The sequence below is a fragment of the Anabrus simplex genome, chromosome 1 (genome assembly GCF_040414725.1).
Source record: "Anabrus simplex isolate iqAnaSimp1 chromosome 1, ASM4041472v1, whole genome shotgun sequence".
Classification (NCBI taxonomy): Eukaryota; Metazoa; Arthropoda; class Insecta; order Orthoptera; family Tettigoniidae; genus Anabrus; species Anabrus simplex.
This window is the reverse complement of record NC_090265.1, coordinates 620,477,816-620,490,364: the sequence shown is the minus strand read 5'-3', so window position 1 is coordinate 620,490,364 and position 12,549 is coordinate 620,477,816. Positions and strand designations below refer to the sequence as shown.

General features: G+C 42.7%; 1 protein-coding gene across 1 annotated transcript in view; it reads left to right on the top strand.

Annotated features, from left to right (window-relative positions):
- Positions 1–12,549, top strand: part of LOC136871142 (keratin-associated protein 19-2) — a 44,145-nt gene that overhangs the window by 18,731 nt on the left and 12,865 nt on the right. The gene's annotated exons all lie outside the window — the stretch shown is intronic.

The following is a 12,549-nucleotide window of genomic DNA, read 5'->3' as shown; positions in this document are numbered from 1 at the left end:
TATTAAAAATTGTGTCAGTTCGTCTACATTTCAGACTATAGGTAACTAAGTGAATTTCATCTCATATAGAAAAGATTTCAATTACTCAAGTGGCTTAATTTTTTTTAAAATTGGGATTTATAAACCTTTTCCTGAGAAGTAGAGTAGGTCTGAGTGCGGCGTACAACAGCGCTAATCCTTTCTCAGAATCTGGGATGGCTAGGTGCCCTTCATTGGTCAGAGTTTGTAACAAACTCCATGCAGTCTTGAAACGAAATCCTGGTTATTGACGTCCTCTATCTGTTTGCAAGATCTTTAGTGACGAACAAGAAGGGCCCCTGGAACATATTTCACCCAGCTAGTTTTATTTTTGAAAATATCGATCGCTGACTTCCTGCGTTGTCATCAGACCATCTGAGAGGAGTAAAAAGCGCATAACGGAGAGTGAATTCGCAAAATAAAGACATGTTTCGAATATTATTAATATGGATTAATATTCGATTTACCACCATTGATTGCAGACCTTGCTGCTGGAAATGTTTTGGAACTTCGAGAACAAGCATACAGCATATACATCTGAAGCCGTGCAAAACGAACACGAGCTACGAGGAGGCAATTCAATAAGAGAAAATTGTCACCAGAGTGGCGGCTGTTGGCTCCCAGGCCACAAGACGTGCTGCATTATGACACATCCTGTACTGGTCGAGGTCTATAATTGCCGCCCCAGATGATGTGAAGCGAAAACGGGCGGGACCTACCATTGTGCTGGAACACTTTCACTGGCGCAGCAAGGTTGGCCCGACAAAATGTGTGAACGGAGATGAAAGAGTGTACCATTATGAGACACAACAAAAAGTCATATTGTTCAAGTTTACTTTCTAAAGTTTTTTCAGCCTTAGTCCCATCTTCTTCAACAAGTTAAATTTGAGGCTATTACCTAACACTGACTCACCATGATCTAAGAATTATCTTTTCCAGTGAACTATTTCTGCCTGTTGCCTCGAATTTAACACTCAGGAACGGAAGCAGAAGCGAATGGCGCAATAGGACATGCACTCGATCCCTGTGATGATGACTGCAGGTTTGAATCTCGGCATGATTAGACAACGTACGCAAATGTGTTGTGAAGAAGACCCCGCCACGTTAAATTATTACTACCGTACTATTATTCTCTTCCTTGGCCTTTTCCCAGTTTGTTGGAGTTAGCGCTTGATGTGGATTTGGTCCACTTTTACGCCCGGGTGCCCTTCATGATGTCAACACTACCGGGTGAGTCAGCCGCGCCGGACGTTTCTGCTTCTAGGCATCCCAACGAACGTCAGTGGGGTGATGGTCGATTTCCCTTTGCCGCATACCAAGCTACAGTCACCTTTAAAGCACTTACTTCGTCATCACTGGACGACTGTTTCAAATACATATATGCGACAGGTATTTTCACAATACATTATACTGTCGTACCTGCCAATTATAAGCTTTCGATTGGTAGCGTAATTATCGCTAAAAGCGATGGTATCTTCTTCCTCTTAATCTCTTTAGCCTCCAGGGTTCGTTTTTCCTTCGGGCTCAGTGAGGGATCCCACCTCTACTGTCTACTGTCTCAAGGACAGTGAGCGTGAGACATTGGGTCGGGGATACAACTGGGAAGAATGACCAGTACCTCACCCAGGCGGCCTCACCTTCTGTGCTGAATAGGGGCCTTGTGGGGGAATGGGAAGATTGGAGGGTATGGACAAGGAAGAGGGAAGGAAGCGGCCGTGGCCTTAAGTTTCGTACCATCCCGGTATTTGCCTTAAAAGCGATGGCATAGGACAGAAAACGTGTGAGTGTTTATGAAGCGGGACGTAGTTTAACAACAAGTAAGCTTTCTGATAATGCACGCAACAGTCACCGTGATGTAGTGGACTAACCATACACGTGTTGACGCATATTGCGTTGGTAAGTGGGTTCGAACCCCACGAGCGATAAATATTTTTGTTCACATTTAAAACTTTGAGGATCAAATAAGAGGCCATTCGTGCCACATTCGACCAATAGCATGCATGTTGAATGTGTAGTGGCCTGACACTTGGTGTAGCCTAGCAATCCTAGTCATTTCTTCTCCATGTATTCAACAGATGAGTCGACATGGTCCTCATTTACGGCGAAGCAAGACAGAACGCACAGGAAGCACAGCGCCTGTACCAGGAAAGATTTCCACACAGACAACAACCAAATGCACATACGTTTAGGAGGGTGGAGCGTCGTTTGCGTATAACTTCGGCACTTCCCCGAACAGGTCCAGTTAGATAGGCACCAGTTACTGTACGCCCGGTGAAACTGCTGAGATGGTTTTGGACACTTTCCGGGAGAATCCACACACGAGTACCCGGGCAGTAGCACAACAGGCCAACATCAACTAGTCGTCTGTTGTAAGGATATTGCATTCCAGGTTTTTTCGTCAGTATCACTTGCAACTACGTCAAGAACTTCACGGAAGAGATTTCAAAACTCGTGTTGATTTATGTGCATGGATACCGACGCAAGTGGCAAATGATCCAGCGTTTGGATCTTACATTTATTTTCAGACGAGGCACGATTTCATAATAATGGCTCTGTGAATCGTCATAATATGCACTACTGGAGTTTTCAAAATCCCAACTGGGCAAGGCTGGCAGCATTTCTGGTACGATGGGGAGTAAATGTCTGGTGTGGTGTACTGGGTGATCACCTAATTGGACCATATTTCTTTGAGGATCATTTGATAGGAGCCCGGTACCTAAAGACCAACTATCATTGCTGCTAGAAGATGTGTCTCGGGGTGAGCGTGTAACTATGTGGTATCAAAACGACGGAGCTCCCCCTCACATGTCAGCAGATTTTCGCAACTACCTGAATGTTACACATACCGGTCGATGGATAGGAAGGAGAGGACCTGTCACCTGGCCTGCTAGATCTTCCGATTTGACGTCACTGGACTTCTTCCTATGTGGCTATTTGAAGAATGTAGTGTATGCTCAGCAGCCGGAAAATCCTGAAAGCCTTCGAAACATTATTACGGAAGCCTGTGAATCTGTAACACCTACAATGCAATAATGAGCCCGAATGGCAGTTGATAAGTTGATAATTGGCACGTACTTTTTACATAACCGTATAACACTTTGATGCATTGTGTAAATTCCTGTCGCATACGGAACAGTTTTTTTTTGCTAGTGGCTTTACGTCGCACCGACACAGATAGGTCTTATGGCGACGATGGGATAGGAAAGGCCTAGGAGTTGGAAGGAAGGGGCCGTGGCCTTTAATTAAGGCACAGCCCCAGCATTTGCCTGGTGTGAAAATGGGAAACCACGGAAAACTATCTTGGGGGCTGCCGACAGTGCAATTCGAACCCACTATCTTCCGGATGCAATCTCACAGCCGCGCGTTCCTAACTGCACGGCCAACTCGCCCGGTGTACATGTTTTTGCAAAGGTAATGTGCAGTGATGATTAAAGGCGATTATTGCTTGGTATGCGACAAAGGAGAATAGCCCAACAGTGACGTTGGATGGGATGCCTGACAGCATAGAACGTCAGGCGCGGCAGACTCACCCGGTATATCGAGAGACGTATTCACCACTCCGTGTCGCTATGGTGGCAGTAGTGTTGTGTGCTTATGTAGATCAAGAGAAGTGTATTATTGCGTACACAAATACTATGTACTCGAGCCAGGGGAATAACCACACACAGTTGAAATCATCGGCCTGTCCGGGAATCGAATCCAAGGCCCTATGATACGAAGGTTTGTACGCCGACCATTGAGCGAATAAGCAGGGCTACCGAATTATTATTGGACCGTATCTCTCTTCTTCACTGTCTTGATAATAATAATAATGATAATAATAGCCCGCTTTGTGACCTTAATCGTTAAGACGTCAAATCTCTATGGTCTGACACCCTGGTCAGCCAGTTCGAATCCCGTTGGTTAAAATAAATTTTCCGGCCTCGTGGTCTAAGGGTAACGTGCCTGCCTATTACCCGGAGGCCCCGGGGTTCGATTCCCAGCCAGGTCAAGAGATTTTTAGCCTGCCCGATGGCCATGATCGTTTAGGCGACATGTCTGAACGGTCTGACACCGTGGTTATCCGGTTCGAGTCCCGTTGGTGGAAAATATTTTCACTTTCAAAATGTTAGCCGAAAGGGTAGGAGAGGTGGTGATTTATGCTGCCAATAGCCTGAATTCAAGTCAAGATGTGTCTGCAATGCTCATATAGAGTGAGGACATATGTCGCTGTTCATTTTGATTCGTTTGTCAGATGGACACATTAAGCCTTGAGCAGACTCCTTAGTGATATTCGACAGGAATAGGCTAACCGACATCGGGATTCACCTCTCCCTTCCTATATCACACATCACGTCATTCGTCCCATTAACTCCTCCGATGAGGTTGAATCAGGAAGGGCAGCCGGTCGTAGACATTCGCTACGAAGATTCACGTCACTTCATACCCTACCTCGGAGAAAGGGAACAAGGTTGGGACATACATTACTAATAATAATAATAATAATAATAATAATAATAATAATAATAATAATAATAATAATAATAATAATAATAATAATAATATGTACCGAGTTAGTTGCTTAGATGGTGGATGCTGGCCCTCTGAGTCCATGTTGGCGGGTTAAACCCCGGCTCATTCCGGTGGTATTTGAATCCAAGGCCCTTCTCGTGTAGATAAATTTACCAACACGTACAAGAACACCTGCTGGAAAAAATCCGGCATCTCGGAGTCACTGAAAACCGTAAAAGTAGATATTGGGATGAAAAACCAATTGCAGTTCTGTTCTTCTTATTATTGGTTAGGTAACGATAATCCAGGCTGAGGTTTCAGTACGAAGGATGCTTGGATCACTAACAGCTCCACTGACACAGGCAAGTCTCACGGCGATAAGGGGATAGGAAAGAGCTTGCGCTAGGTAGAAAGTGGCCGTTGTTTTACTTAAAGTCCACTTACAGAATGTTCGTCTTGTGTGAAACTGGGAACCGCTGAAACCGCGGCCAGCTTGCTCGGTTGACGGCTTCATGTTCCAAACCATGTGGCCGATTCACTCGGTACTTAGAAAATCTGAACATCGCTGAAGGGGCATACTGCCTTTTGTTCCTTAAGATATAACTTAAAATGAAGTTGTATTTACACGTTTCATATATTTACAAGGTTAAAAACGGTGGTTCTGTGTGCCCAAAAATGCCTAACTTGTCTTTAGATCCTATATTTGCGTATATTCCTGTAATTCCTATTTTTTAAAATCCCTAAACAGATTTAAAATGCTTTAAATTTACCTCTAGAAACTACAATATTTGCCGATTCGTTTTAAAGAGTCGTGCACGGTACCGGTATCGCCTTGAAATTCTTTTCAAAAATGATCTTAAGACGGGAAGCTGTAAACCATACTCCCGTAAGTCTTTAAGGACCTCCTGTAGTACACGCCCATAGTTTGTGTCATAAGTAGGCCTACCCATTGATCTGCTGAAAACAAGGAAGTGTCATTCTCCAAGTCGTTTTTAATTAAAAGGTTCCAGGATTTTCCCCACTTCAAACGGAGAGTAGAATTATATCCTGTGACATTTGTAACAAAGAAGTCATTGAATTTTGTTTCACATGCCCCCGCACGCCCCGTTAAGAGTTATTATCAATTTAGCGAAGAAAAGGTATTTTAATTGATAAATGTCTTCAAATACGCAACATTGAATATAATAAAAAGCAAAGCAAAGTCATCTACGTACAGGCCATGAAGGCCCTTGGTAGGGTGGTAGGTAAAGGCTTCCACTATCCGTAATCTTGGCACTTGGTGCGGTAGAGTGGTTAGCCTTTGCCCCCGTGAGTTAACCTGGTATTCATTTTTGGCGAAGGCTGTGTGAGCCGCAGAGCCATATGCGCCTCCCGAAGTGGAAATCTCGTTTCTTAAATTTTCAGCTTCCTGACGGGGAATCGAATCCACGTCCTTTTGGGCGAACCGAGCACGCCTTTACCGCCTCGGCCAGGCAACTACTAAAGTTGAAACTGCCGGCAATATATTTTCATAACCAATTTTTTCACTTTTGAGAGCATATTTTAGGCACTTGAAATAAAAATTTAGCACCTAAAAATCCGAGTTCTAGTGCTGATTGGTTGAAATCTGAATGTACTCCTTGCTGTTGAAAGTGGCTATCCTGGGGCTTGTACATCTCCTCCGCCTGACACAAATGTCCTACTTACAGTAATTACATCAGTCCTTGGCTTGACATGCAGTTTCTCTCCAGGGACAGCAATACCATTGAATAAGCTCCCTTCTGCCACGCGGCCAGTCCAATTGCATGCCCGGCTCAAGCTCGGTTGATATGAACGACAGCTGCCCGGGGCTTCCCCCGAGAGCACCACTGTGCGCCGCAATGCTACGGTGTATTCCGTCCTCGGTGTCTGAGGAGCATTTCTTGGTCTGATATACGACTCTAGCAGAGCATATTTGAGTAAGTTAATCTTTTTATAAGTAGCCTCCGCACCTCATGTCGCAGCACGCCGGCCTCTCACCGCTGGGTTCCGTGGTTTAAATCCCGGTTACTCCACGTGAGATTTTTTACTTGGGAAAGCGGAGGCGGGACAGGCTTTTCACCGGGCACTCCAGTTTTTCCTGTCATCTTTCATTCCAGAAAAGCTCTCCAATATCATTTAATTTCATCTGTCAGTCATTAATCACTGCTCGAGAGGAGTGCAACAGGCTTTGGCAGCCAGCACAGTTCGTATTCTCGCCGCTAGATGGAGGCTTCATTCATTACATTCCCGATCCAGTCGAATGACTGGAAAAAGGCTGTGGATTTCCATTTGGGCAATCATTTTGTAAAATGCTTCACAACTGACTTTACGTCGCACCGACACAGATGTCTTATGGAGACGATGGGATAGGAAAGGGCTAGGAGTGCGAAGGAAGCGGCTGTAGCCTTAATTAACGTACAGCCCCAGCATTTTCCTGGGGTGAAAATAGGAAACCACGGAAAACAGTCTTCAGGGCTGCCGACAGTGAGGTTCGAACCACTATCTCCCGAATGTGAACTCACATTTGCGTTCCCCTAAGTGCACGACCAATTCGCTCGGTTTGTAAGATGTTGTAGAATAGAATAGAATAGAATAGAATACTCCCATCCCCTAGTTCCGGATCGCCAGGAACTGGGGAGAGAGTAATAATTTATTGCAATCCAATTTATTTTGATACATGCATGGTTTTATTACAATTAATTTATTCATTACTACTTTAATAATAATGTTACTGGCTTTTCGTCCCAATAACTACTTTTACTCTTTTCGGAGACGCTGAGGTACGGTACCAGAATTTTTCCCGCAGGAGTTCTTTTACGTGCCAGTAAATCTACCGACACGAGGCTGACGTATTTGAGCACCAGAATCGAACCTGCCGAGTTGGGGTCAAATGCTGGGGCTGTACCTTAATTAATGCCAAGGCCGCTTTCTTCCCAGACCTAGGCGTTTTCTATCCCTTCGTCGCCATAAGACCTATCTGTGTCGGTGAGACGTAAATCCAATTGCAAAAAAAAAAAAAAAAAAAAGAAAGAAAGAAACAGGAAGTTGGGGTCAGAAGGCTGGTGCCTCAACCATCTGAGTCACTTAGCCCCCATTAAATTGTACTGTATTTTCCAAGATTTTTATTTTTTTATTTTCTTTATAGACGTTAACAGTAACATATTGTAGTATTATGTATGTAGATAACTAATATCAACTGCATATATGATAAATCAAGCAAACCAAAGTACAGACCATCAAATCCCATGGAAGAGTAAAGGTTTCATTTAGCTGTAACTTCAGTTGTATGTGGTAGAGTGGTTAGTCCCTTCCCTGGTTACCTGTGATCTCAGGAATTTATCTAGTACTCGCTGGAGTAGCATTGTTTCTTTCTCTACTTCCTGGTTGGGAATCGAACCCTTGTCCTTCTAGCCGAACCTAACCTGCGTTTATCCCCTCGGTTAGGTAATAAAATTGTCATGACAGGACAGACTTTGTAGGCCACTAAAATGCTAACTAGACACACTCTCTTTTGACGGGGATTGTACGTCCTGTTATCGGTAACTTACGAAGTACTCCACCACGATACTGAAATTATGGCCCAGGAAAAGATTTCTCTATTTTCCTTGCTAAATTGAGTTAACTGGTTCTTGGTGCTTAACCCTTCCTTAACTTCGTATTGAGTTTAAAGTTGATGTTGGAACTCAGATATTCGTTGACAGAAACTCGAATCAGGAATGTAACGATAAATGCGAAACGAAATTTGTTAAAACATCTTCTGCGTACCAATAATTGATCCACTTGTTATTTCTTGATGGATGCAATATCTTGGCATCTGGCCCTTAGCCCAGACCAGAGCATGATATGTAGACGCATTATTTTTTCGTATTCACGATAAACGCGAAAAAAATGTTGATGCGATATTCAGATATTTTAAGGAATCATATTATTCTGATTAAGAAAACAGTGACCCTGCCTTGGCGAATTACAGCGAAATAAAGCGATAAGGCCTCTTTAGAGTAAAATTTAGCGATAAGTGCGAAATTCATAAAAAAATAACGAGCTTAAAATTGTATTCCAATATTAATTGCGTGAAAGGAAACAAAAAGCAGAATAAGGATTTCTCAGTTCGGCAGACGTATCTGCTCGTTTTACTGTTCTAAGAAATCCCTTAATGGTATTGTACTGTATCGTGTCCTAATTTCGGCCTAGCTCAGGGGTGGAAGCGAGTGGTGCGTCCAGATATGGTCAAAAAGCAAATAAAAGAAAATATCTAACTATAAAATACTCCAAAGTATATGGACAGGTAATACGTACATATAAATCTAGTGAATGAGAACTCGAGGAATAGGGTCAAATGGACTAATTTAACTAATAACGTGAAAGGAAACCATTCTAAACAAAAAATTCAAATAAAACAACCGACCAATGGTCATGTCAAATAAAAATCACACGAATTTTTACATAAATTACAATTATCAAACAAATCGTTTACAAACAATGCATGTAACGAACCCGAGATATTTGGAGAGTTTTTGTTGCATAGAATAATTTAAATTTACATATTGTAGTTGCCCGCTTGGTTAAGTCCCTAGTTCTTTGCCCGAGAGATCGATTTCTCAACCGTTCATTATATGTGATAGTAATACCCGATCCTCTAGTAATGACCTATATTACATACATATTCGGACCCAAACATATAAAACACTTGTTCAGGACTTCATCTTAATCACCCATCCAAAATGGTCACAGACTCCATCGAATGGGTCCGAACCCATGATCACAGATAAAATTGCCATCGGGCTATGCATCCCCATTATCGAACAAATGACAACATCACAACAAAGAAATTAACAAACTGGACACAAAAATACAAATCGCAATATGAAACAAAACCTGAAGAACGAAGCAAACAAAATCTATACACTTAAGTTGATAGAGTTGTCGTGTCAAGAACCCAACATATCCGGACATTGGACGTCACATATCTCATGCAGATATAGCACAGTAGCAGCATGTAACATGGCAGGGAAATCAGGTGATAGGCAACAGAAATAATAAAATAATAACTAGGTCTATGCGGACAGGCAATTCACAAACATATCGGGACTATGTGTAAAACTTCCCCACCCCTCTCTGACCAGCGTACAGGTGATTTGAGGGTCCGTGGCTATCTGGGGCAAGAACAAATGGCGCATCCGGCCTTGGCAACATTCCCAGTGCTACAGATAAGAAAAGAAATCTTGGCAGCAAATACGACTCACAGCCTCACATAATTTAACATTTAACAGGCCGGTACATTATCTCGTCATCATCACAGCTCCAAATATAACAGCATGGCTTTCATAGCCTATCAGCACCGTAAATATCTACAGACAATTCTCTAGCCTCACATATAAACCTCGGTTCGACGACCGGTACATATCCATGAATTTGCCTGCCACTACACTTAAAGACCCTACTCTACCTTCGACGTTGTAAAATCTCCCCTTGTGTCTTCTCATAGCTGAAATTCATACATCATGCAACAAAATATCCTAGCATATACTGGATCTATTCTAATCCTCTCTCTAGGTTCGACACTGGTGGCGTACAGTCCACTAGATTTTTCATGAAGAATCTACCCATATAACTCTATCTTAACATAAACTGGAATAAAATACAAATAACAATAACACACACGTATATCTAAACCTACTTTTTCCCTCATTTTCCATCTATATATTTAAAATACACAGCTTGAGAACTTAGCATGCAAACAGCCCTAAACGTATTTAAATTTACTGATATGAGCAATGCAAATGCCACTCGGGCTTACATTTAAGAGTTGATGTATTTATATAAATGGCCTCACCCCACTTCACATGCTTAAAGAACGAATGAACTTTACTTGGTGGCAACCTCTCCATCAGCGGCGAATCACATCCCGCTATGTCATACAGGCTCAGCCCATGACTACGACACACAGCACAGGGATGAAAGTCCTCTTGTCGACTCCTGGGTAGTTCATGACTGCTGTCTCCTTGATGTTGGGCTGTGTCTGGAACTGTTGAATTTAATGAAGACCATCTACTTCTCCGCTTAGTGAGCTTGAATACACGATCACAACCTTAGTATTGGCTAACAATTTTTCTATACCCGCCGGTTATATATAAGTCCGATGTATGCGGTACTAAATTAAGGGAATTGGGCCCAGTTGCTATCTGTCCTTGTCAGCGGTTGTATATTAACGAATCGCACACGTTAATTTCACACTTCGCGTACGCGCTGTATATTATTTGTGTGTACCGAACGTCACTAACTCTTGTGAGCTAAATCACAGCGATTTTTTATCAAGTCTAACATAAACTTCACAAAGTTATTGTCTAATCTGCCCGCGGTCACGACACATCGCACTCGGCGTTCCAAGTGCAATAGGAGAGCGCTTCCCTTGCCTACCCAGCCTTTATAGTCTCATTAGATCTCGGAATTCAAGGGTAAGTACGGCCAAACAAACCCTCTTCCATTGTGAGAGCTTGCCAGATGCTAACGGCTGCTCACGTTAATACGCATGTATATCTGCATGGCACAAGTAAATGGTTTTATAAGCTCTTTTACGCTATAATTATCGTCTCAACTAAGTGTCGTGTCAGAACTGTTCAATTCAGCTTAGTGGCGGATTAATTTATTAGAATTCAGGTGATTCCAGCCATGGAAAAGAGAAATTTGTCAATCTATAACAAATGTTCGGTACATCCCTCCATTCAAATCTCACCCCCTCCAAAGTTTGCTGTTCGCGTGGGGACGCAGCTATGGGCTCTTCATAATCGAAATCACGGCTTGCGGCTGAAGTCCAACTAGAGGAGTTCGTTCCTACCGGACAGCTACGGGGTTCTCACAGCTTATGGCACGGCAATCCACGGTTTCTGCCTTCATTCCCCGCGACTGTATTTAGCGCTTGAATAAAATTATGCCACAGTGTTGTAATAAATAAATCAAAGCATATGCGATATGTTTTAGTACAGTATTGTCATACGGTGTTCGACTCGTTGGCTAAATGATCAGCGTACTGGCCTTCGGTTCAGAGGGTCCAGGGTTCGATTCCCGGCCAGGTCGGGGATTTTAACCTTCATAGGTTAATTCCAGTGGCTCGGGGGCTGAGTGTTCGTGCTGTCCCCAATATCCCTGCAACTCACACACCATACATAACACTATACTCCACCACAATAACATGCAGTTACCTATACATGGCAGATGCCACCCACCCTCATCGGAGGATCTGCCTTACAAAGGTTGTACCCGGCTAGAAATAGACACACGAAATTATTATTATTATTATTATTATTATTATTATTATTATTATTATTATTGCCTTATACAGTAGTGTGAAAACACAGATAGGTCTTACGGCGACGATGGGGTAGGAAAGGAATAGAAGTGGGAAGGAAGCGGCCATAGCCTTAATTAAGGTGCAGCCCCAGCATTTACCTGGTATGAAAATGGGAAACCACGAAAAACCATCTTCAGGGCTGCCGAAAGTGGGATTCGAACCCTCACTATCTCATGGATGCAAGCTCACAGCCGTGCGCTCCTAATCATACGGCTAGCTCGTCCGATAATGTAAAGGCTGTGGTCATGTAAGGTGAAAGAGCAATATTCCCTAATGAAGTCCTTATCAAGATTACATAAGAAATAATGCATTATTATAAATATTCATTCCTTTTATATAGCTATCTTTCACATAAGTAATTCACAAATCACACAAATGATACTTTTTATTAATAATTTTATAAAATTATTACAGCGAAATACAAGTGAGAGGGAATGGCTTTTTCCACGAAACAACGCGAAAAATCGTTTGCTTTCCGCGAAATCGTACATAAATTAATGCTAAAAATGATGCCTGTATTTTATATTGCTTCTACTCGAGCATTCTTTATAGCCGTACAGACTCTATTGAAATATGGATGGCGCTGAGTGATGACTGATGACATTCGGAACGCAACTATTGCGTCTGGGTGTATTGACAGGTGCTGCTCCTAGGGCAAATTTAGGAAAATTATCTAAAATCGATGATGATGA